Below are 19,861 nucleotides of genomic sequence, written 5' to 3' on the forward strand. Positions count from 1 at the left end.
GAATTGAACTCAGGACCCCTGGTTTTCTAGATTCTTTCTGGTATCTATTTTCTCTCTTTGGTATCTCCTTTCTCTCTTTCTGGTATTTCCTTTCTCTTTTTCTTCAAATACACTAAAGACAAAGATTTCAGGCCCCAGGAAGAATTTAACTCATGACCCCTGGTTTACAAGACCAGTGGTCTAACCACTGAGCTATGGAGCCTTTTCCTTCACAATGTCTATTCTCACTGGAACCTGAAATCTTTGTCTTTAGCCTATTTGAAGAAGGAGAGAAAGGAGATACCAGAAAGAGAGACAGTAGATACCAAAGACAGAAAATAGATACCAGAAAGAGTCTAGTAAACCAGGGGTCCTGAGTTCAATTCTCACTGGAGCCTGAAATCTTTAGCGTATTTGAAGAAAAATAGAAAGGAGATACCAGAACGAGAGAAAGGAGATACCAGACAGAGAGAAAAGAGACATTGAGAGACAGAGATTTTTGAAAATAGATACCAGAAAGAGTCTAGTAAACCAGGGGTCCTGAGCTCAATTCTCACTGGAGCCTGAAATCTTTAGCATATTTGAAGAAAAATAGAAAGGAGATACCAGAAAGAGAGAAAGGAGATACCAGACAGAGAGAAAAGAGACATTGAGAGACAGAGAATTTTGAAAGTACAGGGCTCCATAGCTCAGTGGTTAGAGCACTGGTCTTGTAAACCAGGGGTCGTGAGTTCAATTCTCACTGGGGCCTGAAATATTTGCCTTTAGTGCAGTGGTCACCAACTGGTCGATCTTTGAGACTGTCCCTGTAGATCGTTCCATGAAAATTAAAAATTAAAAAAAAAATATATATATATATATATATATATTTTTTTTTAGATCTTACCATGAGAGTCCACATTACAGTTCTACCTTTGTTTTGATGTGCAAATTATGCTGCACTTAGCACTGACTGCACTTAGCACTGACTGAGAAAGTACACATTACAGTTCTACTTTTGTTTTGATGTGAAAAGTAAAGCTGCACTTAGCACCAGGGGTGCAGTCGTAATATGGGCGAAGGCCAAACGCCCATGCACGCGCGCTCCCGCGCACGCGCATACATGTTCCCTCGGTTGCGCACAGAACAGACGATACACCTTGTCTCATCCTTCCAGTCGAGAGATCAAGCAACCCCCCACCTACAGGGCTTGTATTTGGTTGTCGGTATCCTATTATTATGCAAAGTCTAGGTGATAAGTGCCGCGACGAGTCATTTTTGTGTGGCCGGCCGGCACTTACCACCTAGACTTTGCATAATAATAGGATGCGCTTACTTCGGCCTCAGTGACGAAGCCCAAACGTCGTTTGACCGCGTTTGCCCAGCACTGCACCCCTGCTTAGCACTGACTGAGAACGTACACATTACAGTTCTACTTTATAAAATGCTAATTGTAAATATGTTTGTCAATGTTAATAATATGAGAAAGTCCACATTACAGTTCTACTTTTGTTTTGATGTGAAAAGTGATGCTGCATAAGATGACTGCACTTAGCACTGACTGAGAAAGTACATAATAGTTCTACTTTGACGTTTTAATGTTGGACCAAAGCATTGCATGTAATTAGAATACAGGCAAATAAAAGTAATTTAGTTTAAAGTACAATCTTGGCTGTCTTTTTCTCTCAACGCTTCAATAGGTAGATCTTGCCTTCACCAAAAAAAAAAGTGATCTTGGGCTTAAAAAGGTTGGTGACCACTGCTTTAGTGTATTTGAAGAAAGAGAGAAAGGAAATAGCAGAAAGAGAGAAAGGAGATACCAAAGAGAGAAAATAGATACCAGAAAGAGTCTAGTAAACCAGGGGTCCTGAGTTAGATTCTCACTGGAGCCTGAACCCTTTAGCGTATTTGAAGAAAGAGAGAAAGGAGATACCAGAAAGAGAGAAAGGAGATACCAGGCAGAGAGAAAAGAGACATTGGGAAAAGAGACAGAGACTTCAGGAATAACAGGGTTCCATAGCTCAGTGGTTAGAGCACTGGTCCTTAGTTCAATTCCAGAGAGAGACAGTAGAAAAACAGGGTTCCATAGCTCAGTGGTTAGAGCACTGGTCTAGTAAACCAGGGGTCGTGAGTTCAATTCTCACTGGAACCTGAAAGCTTTGTCTTTAGCGTATTTGAAGAAGGAGAGAAAGGAGATACCAGAAAGAGAGACAGTAGATACCAAAGAGAGAAAATATATACCAGAAAGAGAGAAAATAGATACCAGAAAGAGTCTAGTAAACCAGGGTCCTGAGTTAAATTCTCACTGGAGCCTGAAACCTTTAGCATATTTGAAGAAAGAGTGAAAGGAGATACCAGATAGAGACAAAGGAGATACCATCATCATTAGGTGGCTTCTTCGTTCCGAAGGTTGCCTATCACTCTCCAACCCATTCTCTCCCCACTTCTTCTCTCCAACTCCGTGACTCCGCCTCTCACTCCGCTCCAATCACAGACGTTGTCTACCCAGCCTCTTCTTGGTCTTCCACTTCCTCTCTTTCCATCCACCTTCCCCATCACCACCTTCTTGAACATCTCCCCGCTGGATCCTCTCAGAACATGCCCGCACAACTCCATCTTTCTCTTTTTCAACCTCTCCAGCAGCTGTCCTCCTTGCATATCCGCTCTTCTCAGTACCTCCTCATTCTTGATCTTATCCTTCCATGTTATCTTCAGCATCTTCCTCAGCGTCCACATTTCAAAAGAGTCTATCATCCTCTTTGCCTCTTTATTCAGCGGCCATGCTTCTGCTCCGTATGAAAACGTTTCCAAAATCCTGGTCTTCGTTTTCCAACTTATGTTTCCTCTCAATAATTCTTTATGGTTCCAGAATGCGCCCTTTGCAATTCCGGTTCTTCTCTTAATGTCCATGTTAGCTCTTCCACCTTCACTGATCCAGCTTCCAAGGTACATGTACTCCTTCACTTGTTCAAGTTTTTCTCCATCCACCTGTATTTTACAAACAGTTCCTGGTGTTTTTTCAATGATCATTACTTTAGTTTTCTTTGTGTTTAGCGACATTCCATAGTTTTTGCATTCGACATTCAGCTTATTCATCATGTCCTGTAGATCTTCTTGACAGTTACAGACTATAGCAGTGTTACCAGACAGAGATAAAAGAGACATTGGGAAGAGAGACGGAGACTTTCAGAAGAACAGGGTTCCATAGCTCAGTGGTTAGAGCACTGGTCTAGTAAACCACAGGTTGTGAGTTAAATTCTCACTGGAACCTGAAATCTTTGTCTTTAGTGTATTTGAAGAAAGAGAAAGAGTCTAGTAAACAAGGGGTCCTTAGTTCAATTCTGAGTAAAATTCTCACTGGACCCTGAACCCTTTAGCGTATTTGAAGAAAGAGAGAAAGGATATACCAGAAAGAGAGAGAGGAGATACCAGGCAGAGAGAAAAGAGACATTGGGAAGAGAGACTTCAGGAAGAACAGGGTTCCATAGCTGAGTTCAATTCCAGAGAGACACGGTATAAACAGGGTTCCATAGCTCAGTTCAATTCCAGAGAGAGACAGTAGAAAAACAGGGTTCCATAGCTCACTGGTTAGAGCACTGGTCTAGTAAACCAGGGGTCGTGAGTTCAATTCTCACTGGAACCTGAAATCTTTGTCTTTAGCCTATTTGAAGAAGGAGAGAAAGGAGAGAAAGGAGATACCAGAAAGAGAGACAGTAGATACCAAAGACAGAAAATAGATACCAGAAAGAGTCTAGTAAACCAGGAACCCTGTTTTTCTACTGTCTCTCTCTGGAATTGAACTGAGCTATGGAACCCTGTTTATACCGTGTCTCTCTGGAATTGAACTCAGCTATGGAACCCTGTTTATACCGTGTCTCTCTGGAATTGAACTCAGCTATGGAACCCTGTTCTTCCTGAAGTCTCTCTTCCCAATGTCTCTTTTCTCTCTGCCTGGTATCTCCTCTCTCTCTTTCTGGTATCTCCTTTCTCTCTTTCTTCAAATACGCTAAAGGGTTCAGGGTCCAGTGAGAATTTTACTCAGAATTGAACTAAGGACCCCTTGTTTACTAGACTCTTTCTCTTTCTTCAAATACACTAAAGACAAAGATTTCAGGTTCCAGTGAGAATTTAACTCACAACCTGTGGTTTACTAGACCAGTGCTCTAACCACTGAGCTATGGAACCCTGTTCTTCTGAAAGTCTCCGTCTCTCTTCCCAATGTCTCTTTTATCTCTGTCTGGTAACACTGTTATAGTCTGTAACTGTCAAGAAGATCTACAGGACATGATGAATAAGCTGAATGTCGAATGCAAAAACTATGGAATGTCGCTAAACACAAAGAAAACTAAAGTAATGATCATTGAAAAAACACCAGGAACTGTTTGTAAAATACAGGTGGATGGAGAAAAACTTGAACAAGTGAAGGAGTACATGTACCTTGGAAGCTGGATCAGTGAAGGTGGAAGAGCTAACATGGACATTAAGAGAAGAACCGGAATTGCAAAGGGCGCATTCTGGAACCATAAAGAATTATTGAGAGGAAACATAAGTTGGAAAACGAAGACCAGGATTTTGGAAACGTTTTCATACGGAGCAGAAGCATGGCCGCTGAATAAAGAGGCAAAGAGGATGATAGACTCTTTTGAAATGTGGACGCTGAGGAAGATGCTGAAGATAACATGGAAGGATAAGATCAAGAATGAGGAGGTACTGAGAAGAGCGGATATGCAAGGAGGACAGCTGCTGGAGAGGTTGAAAAAGAGAAAGATGGAGTTGTGCGGGCATGTTCTGAGAGGATCCAGCGGGGAGATGTTCAAGAAGGTGGTGATGGGGAAGGTGGATGGAAAGAGAGGAAGTGGAAGACCAAGAAGAGGCTGGGTAGACAACGTCTGTGATTGGAGCGGAGTGAGAGGCGGAGTCACGGAGTTGGAGAGAAGAAGTGGGGAGAGAATGGGTTGGAGAGTGATAGGCAACCTTCGGAACGAAGAAGCCACCTAATGATGATGGTATCTCCTTTGTCTCTATCTGGTATCTCCTTTCACTCTTTCTTCAAATATGCTAAAGGTTTCAGGCTCCAGTGAGAATTTAACTCAGGACCCTGGTTTACTAGACTCTTTCTGGTATCTATTTTCTCTCTTTCTGGTATATATTTTCTCTCTTTGGTATTGTTAGAGATATTCTCACAACCTGTGCCTTAATTGCACTTTCAACAGCAGTACCCAATAACAACAAGACACAGTGTAATAACAGTTTATACTGTCTGCAGAACAGGAGCGTGTCTGAGGGTCAGCACACACTGAAGAACGTCCTGTTTCACAACCAGCTTTATTGAGCGGGGAAAGGACATGGAACAAAAGAGGACATCATGTGTTCATCAGGAAACATACAATTAATCATCTGAGACATGGCGCCCCCCATTGACCCTCTCGGCACATAGACATGTCTTCACATTAGAATGGAAAGTGCTTGTAACAGCGGCTTTGGTTTAAGGAACTGTCCACACAACTGGCCTCCCAGAGGTCCAGTGGGACTTCCTGCTTTAGCTCAGAGGGAGAAAGCAGAAGCGTGTGTCTGTCAGCATCTAGACACACATGCTGACTTTTAGAGACCTTATATAACAATACATTAAAACTTAATGTATTCAGACATTTGTTGATAATAACAGATAGTAATCTAGTAATAACTCTAACATTTCCCTACTCTTATCACTAAATGGATGATAACATTTTAGTTTTTCCATTGGTAACCTACACCATAATTGTGGCAATACTGTAATTGCCGACCATTCTAAAAACATCTGTCATCATGTTTTTATCAGAGGGGGAATGCATGCAGTGGTGATTCCCTGAGCTCATTTATTGACCAGACAGTTAGTTAGAGCCGACAGCTACATTTCAAGCAACAGTTAATTAGAGCCGTCTGTCTGGAAGGCCCAAACTTTCATTGACCTTCCGTTAGCGAAATTCATGTCTGTCACCAAAAGAGGAACTCCACTTTCTACCACGGTACGTGCATTTAACAGGAGGCATGTTAGTATAGAGACATGATGAATTACAATCATAGATACATATAGAATCAGGCATAATGACTTATAGTCATTCATCTGTCATTCATTTGCAGATAATTATCATCTTTCATCAACAGTGCCTGTTTTTCTTCAAGAATGTCATTTTTTACAGCACAGTTTCATCTACATTATACTCGGGTGGCTCGTCTGGATCAGCGTAGCCAAACAGTGGCATGAAGATATGCACTATCAATGATATGAACAATAACGCACATATAACCATTATTGTGATACCAGTTATCACGATCAGAACCTGCTCCATTTTTCTATATGTGTATAGGATTAGTTGTTTTCTTCACCAGGGTTGAGACGATCAGTTCCTAGCGAACTAACCCCCTTTGTAGCTGGACTTCTCTCCTATACGTCGAGATTTTGGCAGGAATTCAAGCTGGTATATTGTTATTGCGTGGATCCTTTCTTCTCTTTCCACTGAGGTAGGTGTGGTTTTAACAGCACGTGATGTGACTTCTTCGGAACACCTTTCACCAGCACCTGGTCATCTGGTTTCTGACCTGTGGGGGAGATAAGAACTCAGGCAGATCATTTGTTTCTTTGATCGTCTTGTTTTTCAAGCATTCTTTTCAAGTATTATTTGTGCGCTTTCACCAACCCAACACTTTTGGGGGCAATAAACACAGTGGTTTCAGTTTTTGTATTTATTACCAAGTGTGCGGAAGCACTGCTATTCACATGCACTGTTACGTCATGCTTTTAGAACATGCATCAATTATTATAAAGCAGTATCTTAGCTTCCCTTCCTTGTGAGTTATCTTTACACCAGATTTACACCAAAAGGATTATACAAAAATAATTTTTTGTTATAGTTTTGGTACTTGGGAGCATAGATTAGAACATCATCACACATCATTTGTGATTCCATATGCTTTCAAATTTTTGTTATAGTTTTGGTACTTGGGAGTATAGATAGAACATCATCACACATCATTTGTGATTCCATATGCTTTCAATGCTTTCATCAATCATCATAACAGCATTTGTGATTACATATGCACAACATCATTATCCCTCCTGTTGAACCTATGGTTCCGCCCATGGTTCAATATATATTTTGTTCTACATATAGATTTAGGTGAAACCCAGTTTCTCCTGTATAGTGAGTCGAAGGACCATTGTGGGTGATATCCATGTCTACTAGGATATCACAATCGATGGTCGTTTTTAATGACGTATCAATTAAGAAAGCGTTGTCTCTCTTTGGGTTTTTTTTCTTTTTTCTTTTTCCCAAGGCTGCTATTTGCCATTTTTTCCTGCACAATTGTTTCCAGCGGTGTTCGTCTTGTGTGCGGACATTTACATAATGCGAGTGAATTCGGTACTGAGACTAGTGGTGCCTTTCTGATATCACTGTGATTGCACGCTAATGGCGCCATGTGCACGCGCTCTCCCGGCGCGTGCGCGCTCCCCTCGCTTGAGCACAGACTAAACACACTGCCTAATTGCCTCAATGACTGGAATGTAGCATATATCATTCATAAGTTAGGTGTGAATATATCTTGAGAATGTATTTAAACACACCGGACGATTAGCGCTATTTGATATGCAAAGTAGCCCAGGTGGGTACTTATAGCGAATTGGCGAGTGCAGCACATTCCTGTGTGCGTGCACGCTCTTTTGCTTAAAATCTTTGTCTGCACGGAGTGCAATCTTGTCTTATGAGCAACGCATGCCTGCATGAGACCACGTCTAAAAGTTGTTTCAATATACAAGTTAATCTTTTTATCATCTGCTCGTTTGCTTGCTCCACTAATAATACTAATAATAATAATAATTATTATTATTATTAGGCTGCTTGTGCAGGCAGGTATGGAGATCATTTTCCTCCTATGAGCAGTATCTCCATTGTTGTTACTGCGACTCTCGTATGTGTTTTGTCATACTGATCTTTTAGGTGATGAGCCATCTAAAGACGTCATGCATGTCTTGTCTGGGTTTTGTAGCCTGATCTGTTTCATGAATGCTACAATGTGGTGAGTCAGCCTTTGCTGTAGTCTAGAGTGTTCCTGGATTCAACATGGTGCCTCTGAGATTGCCAGTTTCCTGTTTTCGTGCAGCCGTTTACCTCACTGTGAGATCTGGTGACCTAAATATGTGACCTCTGGCTGCACAAACTGAAGTTTTCGAAAGGGACACTTTGTTTCCTGTTTTTGCTAAATGCTGTAGAACTTCTAGTGTTGTACTTTTGCATTGGTCATGGTGTTTGATCCTATGAGGATATTGTCCACGTAAATTAAACTTTTTGCCATGTTCTTTTAGGAATATATGTAGACATACATTTCTGTATGTTTTCTGAAAACATTGAAGGACCCTCACTGTACCCTTGTGGTAAGCGAGTGTAGGTGTATTTTACTCCTTCAAACGTAAATCTAAACCAATGTTGAGCGTCTGGGTGTACTGGTATGAGAAAAGTGCATTTACTCAAATCTATGACTGAAAACTGAAAACCTGAAAACCTCTCTCTGTGGTTCTAAACTGTTCCATTAATGTCACAGAACCCTGAGCTCCAACCCATCTCTAGACTCCTCCCCCTGGGTCTGGCCTCTCTGTAAGGGAGCCCGTGGTTCAGTCGAGGTTTCTCATCGCGTGGGGCACATCCCCATTTCTCTCAGTCTCCTGCTCCACTTCTCCCAGCCACCCTGCCTCGGCTGCGTCTGCTTGTCTTTGCCTCATCTAATCATCTCTGCAGTAATATTTTGCTCTGTGTAATTGATCTCGCTTTAGTGGAGGTAGTGGTTATGATTTTCATATTTAGCTCGTCCACCACTTTCTTGCCACTTTCTGTTGTACAGTGGCCTTTTAGATTATGTTTCTCCTTTCACTAAACTATATGTTTTATATTTTTCCTCATTTTTGCCACATGTATCTCTCGTCTTTTGTGAGAACTTTACTCTAAATGCCTTGCCTTTATATTATAACGGCCGTGGTTTCTAACGTTATATAAGACGACTCTCCTATCTATTTATCTATCTATCTACCTATCTATCCACATATACACATATACATATACATACACATGCACATATATAAGCAGGTTGGTAGTTCTTAATGCAAGTCTTTATTCATAGTTCTCCATTTATAGGCTGTAGTATTAGCCTCTTGCTACCATTTCCTTTGTCGAGAGAGAGAGAGAGAGAGAGAGAGAGAGATATAGACAGCGAGAATGTGCACACTGGGTGGTCCATCCGCTTTATGCCTCCCCTGAGTCAGCCCGTACACTCCCGACTCCGTCATCCAGCGGCCGGCGCGTCCACCAGCGCCAGGATGGTGGAGTGTTGAGTGATTGCTAACGGGACCAACCCGACCCCAGTCCCAGGGTCGCTTCGGCTGTTAGTTCATTTATTTATTTAGGTCTCGCCGTGTCATGCGCAAGAGGGAGTCACATGCTAGCCTGCTAGTTTCTACCCCATTCTCTGTCTCTTGGCAGTAGTGTATATATTTAAGATCCTCGTTGGCCTCCATAAAATGTCCCAATGACCCCCATTCCGGTACCACTGCCTCATCTGGAGGCAGACCGACCACCTCACGCTCTTTGTCACTAAGCTGCGGGATGTTTTCATCATCTTCATAATGCGTTTCGGCTTGGCACAAAGCTGACATAATCATGTCAGACACTTCCCATTCTTCTTCATCACTATCTCGAAAATCGCTGTTACCGGTCATAGATAACTCATGCTGCAGGTATTCGTAATATTTTCTCAGCTCTTCCTCCGCCTCTGTGTAACCTGACTTCAGTACTTGTTCACCACTGGGAGAACAGCCTGGTTTGTCTGTCCCACCACAGCACAATTCACATTTCATGTCTTGTGTTGTGGGTGTAGGTTGATTACTGTTCATCTTTACAGTCGTTCAATATTATCAATATTCTTTACTCATGTATATTTCTCAGAGATACCTTTTTTCAGTTTAGCAAATCCAGTAAAAAAACCCTCATGAATGACTCCTTATTGGTCAATTGGAACTGCAGGAAGTCAAGCTTCTACAGTCCTCCGCTCGGAGGATCCGCGGCCTGTTTAAAATTCACACAGTTCTCCAATCTTTTAATTCATGAGATTAATTCCTTTAGCCAACTTCTAGTATCTCTTAGAATTATACCATATACTCACATTCTCACTTGTGTACACAAAAACATTCACTAGCACCTACTAACCGTTACTATTTCCCAGAAATATTTTTATCGTAACTTTAGTGCCCCTTTCCGGTAGGCGGCAACCAGTGCTTTCAAATATTCACAAACACATACTAAGCGTAACCTTAGTGCCCCTTTTACAGGTAGGCGGCAACCAGTGTTTCTTTTACAATGAATATTTATTATAGATCTGAACACATACTATTTCCGAAATAGTGCCCTTTTTCAGGTAAGCGGCAACCAGTGTTACATAATCATATTTTGTTCTTACCCTCGTGTGTTGTTGTTGTTGTTACTGGCGCTCTGGTCGGATCCCGTCAATCCCTCATTCAGGGGAGAAGAAGGCAGTTGTTATCGCCGGCCGGACTGGAATTCAACACGTCCGGACTTTCAAAACAGAGCCCCAGGCTCCGGCTGTACAGGCAACGGCGTCGCGGTCTTCTCCACCGAAATGATGATATTTTGGGATCCGGCTCGAAGGACCAATTTGTTAGAGATATTCTCACAACCTGTGCCTTAATTGCACTTTCAACAGCAGTACCCAATAACAACAAGACACAGTGTAATAACAGTTTATACTGTCTGCAGAACAGGAGCGTGTCTGAGGGTCAGCACACACTGAAGAACGTCCTGTTTCACAACCAGCTTTATTGAGCGGGGAAAGGACATGGAACAAAAGAGGACATCATGTGTTCATCAGGAAACATACAATTAATCATCTGAGACATGGCGCCCCCCATTGACCCTCTCGGCACATAGACATGTCTTCACATTAGAATGGAAAGTGCTTGTAACAGCGGCTTTGGTTTAAGGAACTGTCCACACAACTGGCCTCCCAGAGGTCCAGTGGGACTTCCTGCTTTAGCTCAGAGGGAGAAAGCAGAAGCGTGTGTCTGTCAGCATCTAGACACACATGCTGACTTTTAGAGACCTTATATAACAATACATTAAAACTTAATGTATTCAGACATTTGTTGATAATAACAGATAGTAATCTAGTAATAACTCTAACAGGTATCTACTGTCTCTCTTTCTGGTATCTCCTTTCTCTCCTTCTTCAAATACGCTAAAGACAAAGCTTTCAGGTTCCAGTGAGAATTGAACTCACGACCCCTGGTTTACTAGACCAGTGCTCTAACCACTGAGCTATGGAACCCTGTTTTTCTACTGTCTCTCTCTGGAATTGAACTAAGGACCAGTGCTCTAACCACTGAGCTATGGAACCCTGTTATTCCTGAAGTCTCTGTCTCTTTTCCCAATGTCTCTTTTCTCTCTGCCTGGTATCTCCTTTCTCTCTTTCTGGTATCTCCTTTCTCTCTTTCTTCAAATACGCTAAAGGGTTCAGGCTCCAGTGAGAATCTAACTCAGGACCCCTGGTTTACTAGACTCTTTCTGGTATCTATTTTCTCTCTTTGGTATCTCCTTTCTCTCTTTCTGCTATTTCCTTTCTCTCTTTCTTCAAATACACTAAAGCAGTGGTCACCAACCTTTTTAAGCCCAAGATCACTTTTTTTTTTGGTGAAGGCAAGATCTACCTATTGAAGCGTTGAGAGAAAAAGACAGCCAAGATTGTACTTTAAACTAAATTACTTTTATTTGCCTGTATTCTAATTACATGCAATGCTTTGGTCCAACATTAAAACGTCAAAGTAGAACTATTATGTACTTTCTCAGTCAGTGCTAAGTGCAGTCATCTTATGCAGCATCACTTTTCACATCAAAACAAAAGTAGAACTGTAATGTGGACTTTCTCATATTATTAACATTGACAAACATATTTACAATTAGCATTTTATAAAGTAGAACTGTAATGTGTACGTTCTCAGTCAGTGCTAAGCAGGGGTGCAGTGCTGGGCAAACGCGGTCAAACGACGTTTGGGCTTCGTCACTGAGGCCGAAGTAAGCGCATCCTATTATTATGCAAAGTCTAGGTGGTAAGTGCCGGCCAGCCACACAAAAATGACTCGTTGCGGCACTTATCACCTAGACTTTGCATAATAATAGGATACCGACAACCAAATACAAGCCCTGTAGGTGGGGGGTTGCTTGATCTCTCGACTGGAAGGATGAGACAAGGTGTATCGTCTGTTCTGTGCGCAACCGAGGGAACATGTATGCGCGTGCGCGGGAGCGCGCGTGCATGGGCGTTTGGCCTTCGCCCATATTACGACTGCACCCCTGGTGCTAAGTGCAGCTTTACTTTTCACATCAAAACAAAAGTAGAACTGTAATGTGTACTTTCTCAGTCAGTGCTAAGTGCAGTCAGTGCTAAGTGCAGCATAATTTGCACATCAAAACAAAGGTAGAACTGTAATGTGGACTCTCATGGTAAGATCTAAAAAAAATATATATATATATATATATATATATTTTTTTAATTTTTAATTTTCATGGAACGATCTACAGGGACAGTCTCAAAGATCGACCAGTCGATCAAGATCGACGGGTTGGTGACCACTGCACTAAAGGCAAATATTTCAGGCCCCAGTGAGAATTGAACTCACGACCCCTGGTTTACAAGACCAGTGCTCTAACCACTGAGCTATGGAGCCCTGTACTTTCAAAATTCTCTGTCTCTCAATGTCTCTTTTCTCTCTGTCTGGTATCTCCTTTCTCTCTTTCTGGTATCTCCTTTCTATTTTTCTTCAAATATGCTAAAGATTTCAGGCTCCAGTGAGAATTGAGCTCAGGACCCCTGGTTTACTAGACTCTTTCTGGTATCTATTTTCAAAAATCTCTGTCTCTCAATGTCTCTTTTCTCTCTGTCTGGTATCTCCTTTCTCTCTTTCTGGTATCTCCTTTCTATTTTTCTTCAAATACGCTAAAGATTTCAGGCTCCAGTGAGAATTGAACTCAGGACCCCTGGTTTACTAGACTCTTTCTGGTATCTATTTTCTGTCTTTGGTATCTACTGTCTCTCTTTCTGGTATCTCCTTTCTCTCCTTCTTCAAATAGGCTAAAGACAAAGATTTCAGGTTCCAGTGAGAATTGAACTCACGACCCCTGGTTTACTAGACCAGTGCTCTAACCAGTGAGCTATGGAACCCTGTTTTTCTACTGTCTCTCTCTGGAATTGAACTAAGGACCCCTGGTTTACTAGACTCTTTCTTCAAAATCTCCTTAAAGTCGTTCTGGTATTTCCTTTCTCAATTTCTTCAAATACACTAAAGACAAAGATTTCAGGTTCCAGTGAGAATTGAACTCACGACCCCTGTTTTACTAGACCAGTGCTCTAACCACTGAGCTATGGATCCCTGTTATTCCTGAAGTCTCTTTTCCCAATGTTTCTTTTCTCTCTGCCTGGTATCTCCTTTCTCTCTTTCTGGTATCTCCTTTCTCTCTTTCTTCAAATACGCTAAAGGGTTCAGGCTCCAGTGAGAATCTAACTCAGGACCCCTGGTTTACTAGACTCTTTCTGGTATCTATTTTCTCTCTTTGGTATCTCCTTTCTCTCTTTCTGCTATTTCCTTTCTCTCTTTCTTCAAATACACTAAAGCAGTGGTCACCAACCTTTTTAAGCCCAAGATCACTTTTTTTTTGGTGAAGGCAAGATCTACCTATTGAAGCGTTGAGAGAAAAAGACAGCCAAGATTGTACTTTAAACTAAATTACTTTTATTTGCCTGTATTCTAATTACATGCAATGCTTTGGTCCAACATTAAAACGTCAAAGTAGAACTATTATGTACTTTCTCAGTCAGTGCTAAGTGCAGTCATCTTATGCAGCATCACTTTTCACATCAAAACAAAAGTAGAACTGTAATGTGGACTTTCTCATATTATTAACATTGACAAACATATTTACAATTAGCATTTTATAAAGTAGAACTGTAATGTGTACGTTCTCAGTCAGTGCTAAGCAGGGGTGCAGTGCTGGGCAAACGCGGTCAAACGACGTTTGGGCTTTGTCACTGAGGCCGAAGTAAGCGCATCCTATTATTATGCAAAGTCTAGGTGGTAAGTGCCGGCCGGCCACACAAAAATGACTCGTCGCGGCACTTATCACCTAGACTTTGCATAATAATAGGATACCGACAACCAAATACAAGCCCTGTAGGTGGGGGGTTGCTTGATCTCTCGACTGGAAGGATGAGACAAGGTGTATCGTCTGTTCTGTGCACAACCGAGGGAACATGTATGCGCGTGCGCGGGAGCGCGCATGCATGGGCGTTTGGCCTTCGCCCATATTACGACTGCACCCCTGGTGCTAAGTGCAGCTTTACTTTTCACATCAAAACAAAAGTAGAACTGTAATGTGTACTTTCTCAGTCAGTGCTAAGTGCAGTCAGTGCTAAGTGCAGCATAATTTGCACATCAAAACAAAGGTAGAACTGTAATGTGGACTCTCAGGGTAAGATCTAAAAAATAAAAATAAAAAAATAAAAAATAATTTTATTTTTTATTTTTAATTTTCATGGAAAGATCTACAGGGACAGTCTCAAAGATCGACCAGTCGATCAAGATCGACGGGTTGGTGACCACTGCACTAAAGGCCAATATTTCAGGCCCCAGTGAGAATTGAACTCACGACCCCTGGTTTACAAGACCAGTGCTCTAACCACTGAGCTATGGAGCCCTGTACTTTCAAAAATCTCTGTCTCTCAATGTCTCTTTTCTCTCTGTCTGGTATCTCCTTTCTCTCTTTCTGGTATCTCCTTTCCATTTTTCTTCAAATATGCTAAAGATTTCAGGCTCCAGTGAGAATTGAGCTCAGGACCCCTGGTTTACTAGACTCTTTCTGGTATCTATTTTCAAAAATCTCTGTCTCTCAATGTCTCTTTTCTCTCTGTCTGGTATCTCCTTTCTCTCTTTCTGGTATCTCCTTTCTATTTTTCTTCAAATACGCTAAAGATTTCAGGCTCCAGTGAGAATTGAACTCAGGACCCCTGGTTTACTAGACTCTTTCTGGTATCTATTTTCTGTCTTTGGTATCTACTGTCTCTCTTTCTGGTATCTCCTTTCTCTCCTTCAAATAGGCTAAAGACAAAGATTTCAGGTTCCAGTGAGAATTGAACTCACAACCCCTGGTTTACTAGACCAGTGCTCTAACCACTGAGCTATGGAACCCTGTTTTTCTACTGTCTCTCTCTGGAATTGAACTGAGCTATGGAACCCTGTTTATACCGTGTCTCTCTGGAATTGAACTCAGCTATGGAACCCTGTTCTTCCTGAAGTCTCTCTTCCCAATGTCTCTTTTCTCTCTGCCTGGTATCTCCTTTCTCTCTTTCTGGTATCTCCTTTCTCTCTTTCTTCAAATACGCTAAAGGGTTCAGGGTCCAGTGAGAATTTTACTCAGAATTGAACTAAGGACCCCTTGTTTACTAGACTCTTTCTCTTTCTTCAAATACACTAAAGACAAAGATTTCAGGTTCCAGTGAGAATTTAACTCACAACCTGTGGTTTACTAGACCAGTGCTCTAACCACTGAGCTATGGAACCCTGTTCTTCTGAAAGTCTCCGTCTCTCTTCCCAATGTCTCTTTTATCTCTGTTTGGTAACACTGTTATAGTCTGTAACTGTCAAGAAGATCTACAGGACATGATGAATAAGCTGAATGTCGAATGCAAAAACTATGGAATGTCGCTAAACACAAAGAAAACTAAAGTAATGATCATTGAAAAAACACCAGGAACTGTTTGTAAAATACAGGTGGATGGAGAAAAACTTGAACAAGTGAAGGAGTACATGTACCTTGGAAGCTGGATCAGTGAAGGTGGAAGAGATAACATGGACATTAAGAGAAGAACCGGAATTGCAAAGGGCGCATTCTGGAACCATAAAGAATTATTGAGAGGAAACATAAGTTGGAAAACGAAGACCAGGATTTTGGAAACGTATGTTATGTCAGTCTTTTCATACGGAGCAGAAGCATGGACGCTGAATGAAGAGGCAAAGAGGATGATAGACTCTTTTGAAATGTGGACGCTGAGGAAGATGCTGAAGATAACATGGAAGGATAAGATCAAGAATGAGGAGGTACTGAGAAGAGCGGATATGCAAGGAGGACAGCTGCTGGAGAGGTTGAAAAAGAGAAAGATGGAGTTGTGCGGGCATGTTCTGAGAGGATCCAGCGGGGAGATGTTCAAGAAGGTGGTGATGGGGAAGGTGGATGGAAAGAGAGGAAGTGGAAGACCAAGAAGAGGCTGGGTAGATAACGTCTGTGATTGGAGCGGAGTGAGAGGCGGAGTCACGGAGTTGGAGAGAAGAAGTGGGGAGAGAATGGGTTGGAGAGTGATAGGCAACCTTCGGAACGAAGAAGCCACCTAATGATGATGGTATCTCCTTTGTCTCTATCTGGTATCTCCTTTCACTCTTTCTTCAAATATGCTAAAGGATTCAGGCTCCAGTGAGAATTTAACTCAGGACCCTGGTTTACTAGACTCTTTCTGGTATCTATTTTCTCTCTTTCTGGTATCTATTTTCTCTCTTTGGTATCTGAAGTGTTATCGAGACAATGAAGACAACGAGTTGCAGACTGGACTCAAGTTTACTTGGTTGACATAGCGACGCTCATACATACTGGTGCACTCTTATATATTGTCCGGGTTGCACACCGGCATTATATGGTACCTACTGCATATTTTACATTTACATTTACATTTAGTCATTTAGCTGACGCTTTTATCCAAAGCGACTTACAAGTTCTGTACGACAAGCCATCAGGAAGGGCACAACTCTATCAGCTGAGCAACAATGTTCATCAAAGTGTTGAGTGCTACAGTGTAGGTTAGTTTATTAGGACAAGTGCATGACAGTACGGTTAGTTAGGGTTAGATTTTTTTTTTATTGTTTTTAAAAAAAATTCAGATAATGGTTGAAGAAGTGCGTCTTTAGTCGACGGCGAAAGATTGGACGTGATTCGGCTGTCCTAACTGGGGTGGGTAGTTCATTCCACCATTGTGGGGCAAGGACTGAGAATAGGCGACTTCTCTTTGATGACCCTCCCGGAGCTTGGATAGGAGTAGGTCTGAGACGGCCAGAAGATGCAGAGCGTAGGGGTCTTGAGGGTGTGTAGTTAGAGACCATTGACCGGAGGTAGGCGGGAGCGGTTCCCTTTGCCGCACGGTATGCTAGGTTGAGGGCCTTGAAGCGGATTCGTGCAGCAATGGGGAGCCAGTGCAGGTCCCTAAGAAGTGGGGTGACATGGGCCGACTTCGGTAGGTTTGAGATCAGGCGGGCCGCTGCGTTCTGAATGAGTTGAAGAGGCTTAGTGGCAGTGGCCGGGAGGCCAGCGAGCAGTGCATTGCAGTAGTCGAGGCGGGAGATGACTGTTGATTGGACGAGGAGTTGGGTGGCTTCTTTTGTCAGGAAGGGGCGGATCCTTCTGACGTTGCTCAGGAGGAATCGGCAGGTTCTGGTCGTCGCTGCGATGTGAGCAGAGAAGTTCAACTGGTCGTCAAGGACAACACCAAGGTTCTTGGCGGTCGGGGACGCAGTCACAGCTGCATTCTCGACTGTGATTGAAAGGTCGGTTAGGGGGGAGGATTTGGCCGGCAGGTGGAGCAATTCTGTTTTGCTTAGGTTCAGTTTGAGGTGGTTGGACGTCATCCAGGCTGAGATGTCGGACAGACAGGCCGAGATCCGCTCAGAGACGTGGATATCTGAGGGAGGGAAGGAGAGGAAGAGTTGAGTATCGTCGGCATAACAATGGTAGGAGAAGCCATGAGACGTGATAATGTTACCCAGTGATTTAGTGTAGAGGGAGAAGAGAAGGGGTCCTAAAACCGAGCCCTGGGGGACATATCACTACATCCCCCCTGTTTAGCAGCATCGCCCCATATAATTAGCGGAACACTCTTATGTCAATAGTCCACTGAAATCACATCACCAAGTGCAAATCCTCCCCCTTATTTAGGTTTACATTCACCCCCCAAGACCATAATGATAACAAAGCACCAGAGTCCCCATGATGACCCAGCCTTGTGCTCCTGGTGTTGTTCTAGCCCTCTGTAGTGGGCATCTTCCGTGCAATAATGTGTGCTCAGGTCACATAGTCTTTGTAAAAATCTGGTCTGTTCACAACCCTCCCACATCTTGTGCGTCTTGGTCCTGGGCTATTGGGCACCTGTGTAGTACAGGGTGACATCGTAGGTGTTTCCGGTGGGTCACTCTGCATCGTAGGTGTTTCCGGTGGGCCCTCGTGGGTGTCCTCTTGAAGCTGTGGCACAGCAAAGTGTGTCTGTGTTGGACTTCTCTGCATATGTGGGATGTATAGCTCACGCAGGTGGCTCCTGCACCGCCTGACCTGGTTGCCATTTGGTGTTTGTACAACATAGCTTCTTGGCTCAATGCATTTTTGTACAATGATAGCTGGGTGCCATGTTCCTCTATCCTTGTTCAGCACAGTCACATGCTGTCCGGGGCGGAGTGGGGGTAATTCTCTGCGGCAGCTGCGGTCGTGATGCTCTTTTAGGTCCGCTGTTCTCTGTTCCATGTGAACCCTATGCTCCTCCCTGCCTGGCTCTGCCCGACTTGGCAGCAGGGTGGTGACAGGTCTCCCAAATATCAATTCTGCTGGTGATGGCAGTTTACTGTCGATGGGCGTCGCTCTGACCTGTAGTAATGCCATCTGTAGATTGCCTCCCTGTTCCAGAGTTTTGGTCACAATTGATTTGATGTGTCTCACGTGCCTTTCAATGAACCCATTGCTCTTTGGGTAATGGGGAGAGCTTGTGATGTGTTTGACTCCCCAGTCTGTTACAAACCTTTGGAAGGCCTGCCCTGTGTACTGTGGCCCATTATCTGTTAGGATCTCGTCTACTCGGCCAAACAGTGACAGGTACATCTGCATTTTTTGTGCGACTGCATGGCTAGGCATTAGGCATTTCATCCACCAGTGGATATTTGGAATACCTGTCCACAGTCAGAAGGAACTGGCGACCTTTGACCTCAAATAGGTCAGAAGCGATAGACTGCCATGGTTTGGATGGTATGTGGTGTGGGTGGAGAGGTTCTTTTGGGTTTGCATCTTGATGTTCCACACACACTCTGCAGGATCTGCACACCCTTTCGATGTCATCATTCATTTTGATCCAATAGACACTTTATCTGGCAAGGCGACGCGTTTTCTCAATCCCTTGGTGGCCCACATGTAACTGTTTCAGGATGTCCTCAGTCATGGAGTCTGGGATGAGTACCTGTCTACCTTTGAATATGACTCCTGCTTCCATTGCGAGCTCATCCCTGAAGGACCAGTAAGCACGCAGGTCCTTCGGCAGGTCTTTGATGTGCTCTGGCCATCCTAGGTGAATGACTTCTTTGAGGGCATTAAGTTTGAGATCCCTCACTGTTTCTGTACGGAGAGCGTCCTGTTTCTCAGGGGAGAAGTTTATTAATGCAATGGCATATTGCTTCTGATCCTCGATCTCCATATCAACTCCATCAATGCGCTCATCTAGCTCTATGTCCCCATGGTTTTCTGGGTTTGGCAACCGGCTGAGGGTGTCTGCCAGGATCATTTGAGTACCGGGTCGGTACATGACTTCATAATTGTACCCTTGTGTCTTTATCAGCATGCGCTGGAGTCGTGGTGGTGCAGCATGCAGTGGTTTTGCACATATGGTCACGAGTGGTTTGTGGTCTGTTACCACGAGAAACGATTTCCCATATAGGTACGTGTGGTATTGCTGCATCCCATATACAATGGCTAGCATCTCTCGCTCTATATTGCTGTATCTTGACTGGCAGTCAGTC

This window comes from Notolepis coatsorum (assembly GCF_963971535.1).
Source record: "Notolepis coatsorum genome assembly, chromosome: 19".
NCBI classification, from domain to species: Eukaryota; Metazoa; Chordata; class Actinopteri; order Aulopiformes; family Paralepididae; genus Notolepis; species Notolepis coatsorum.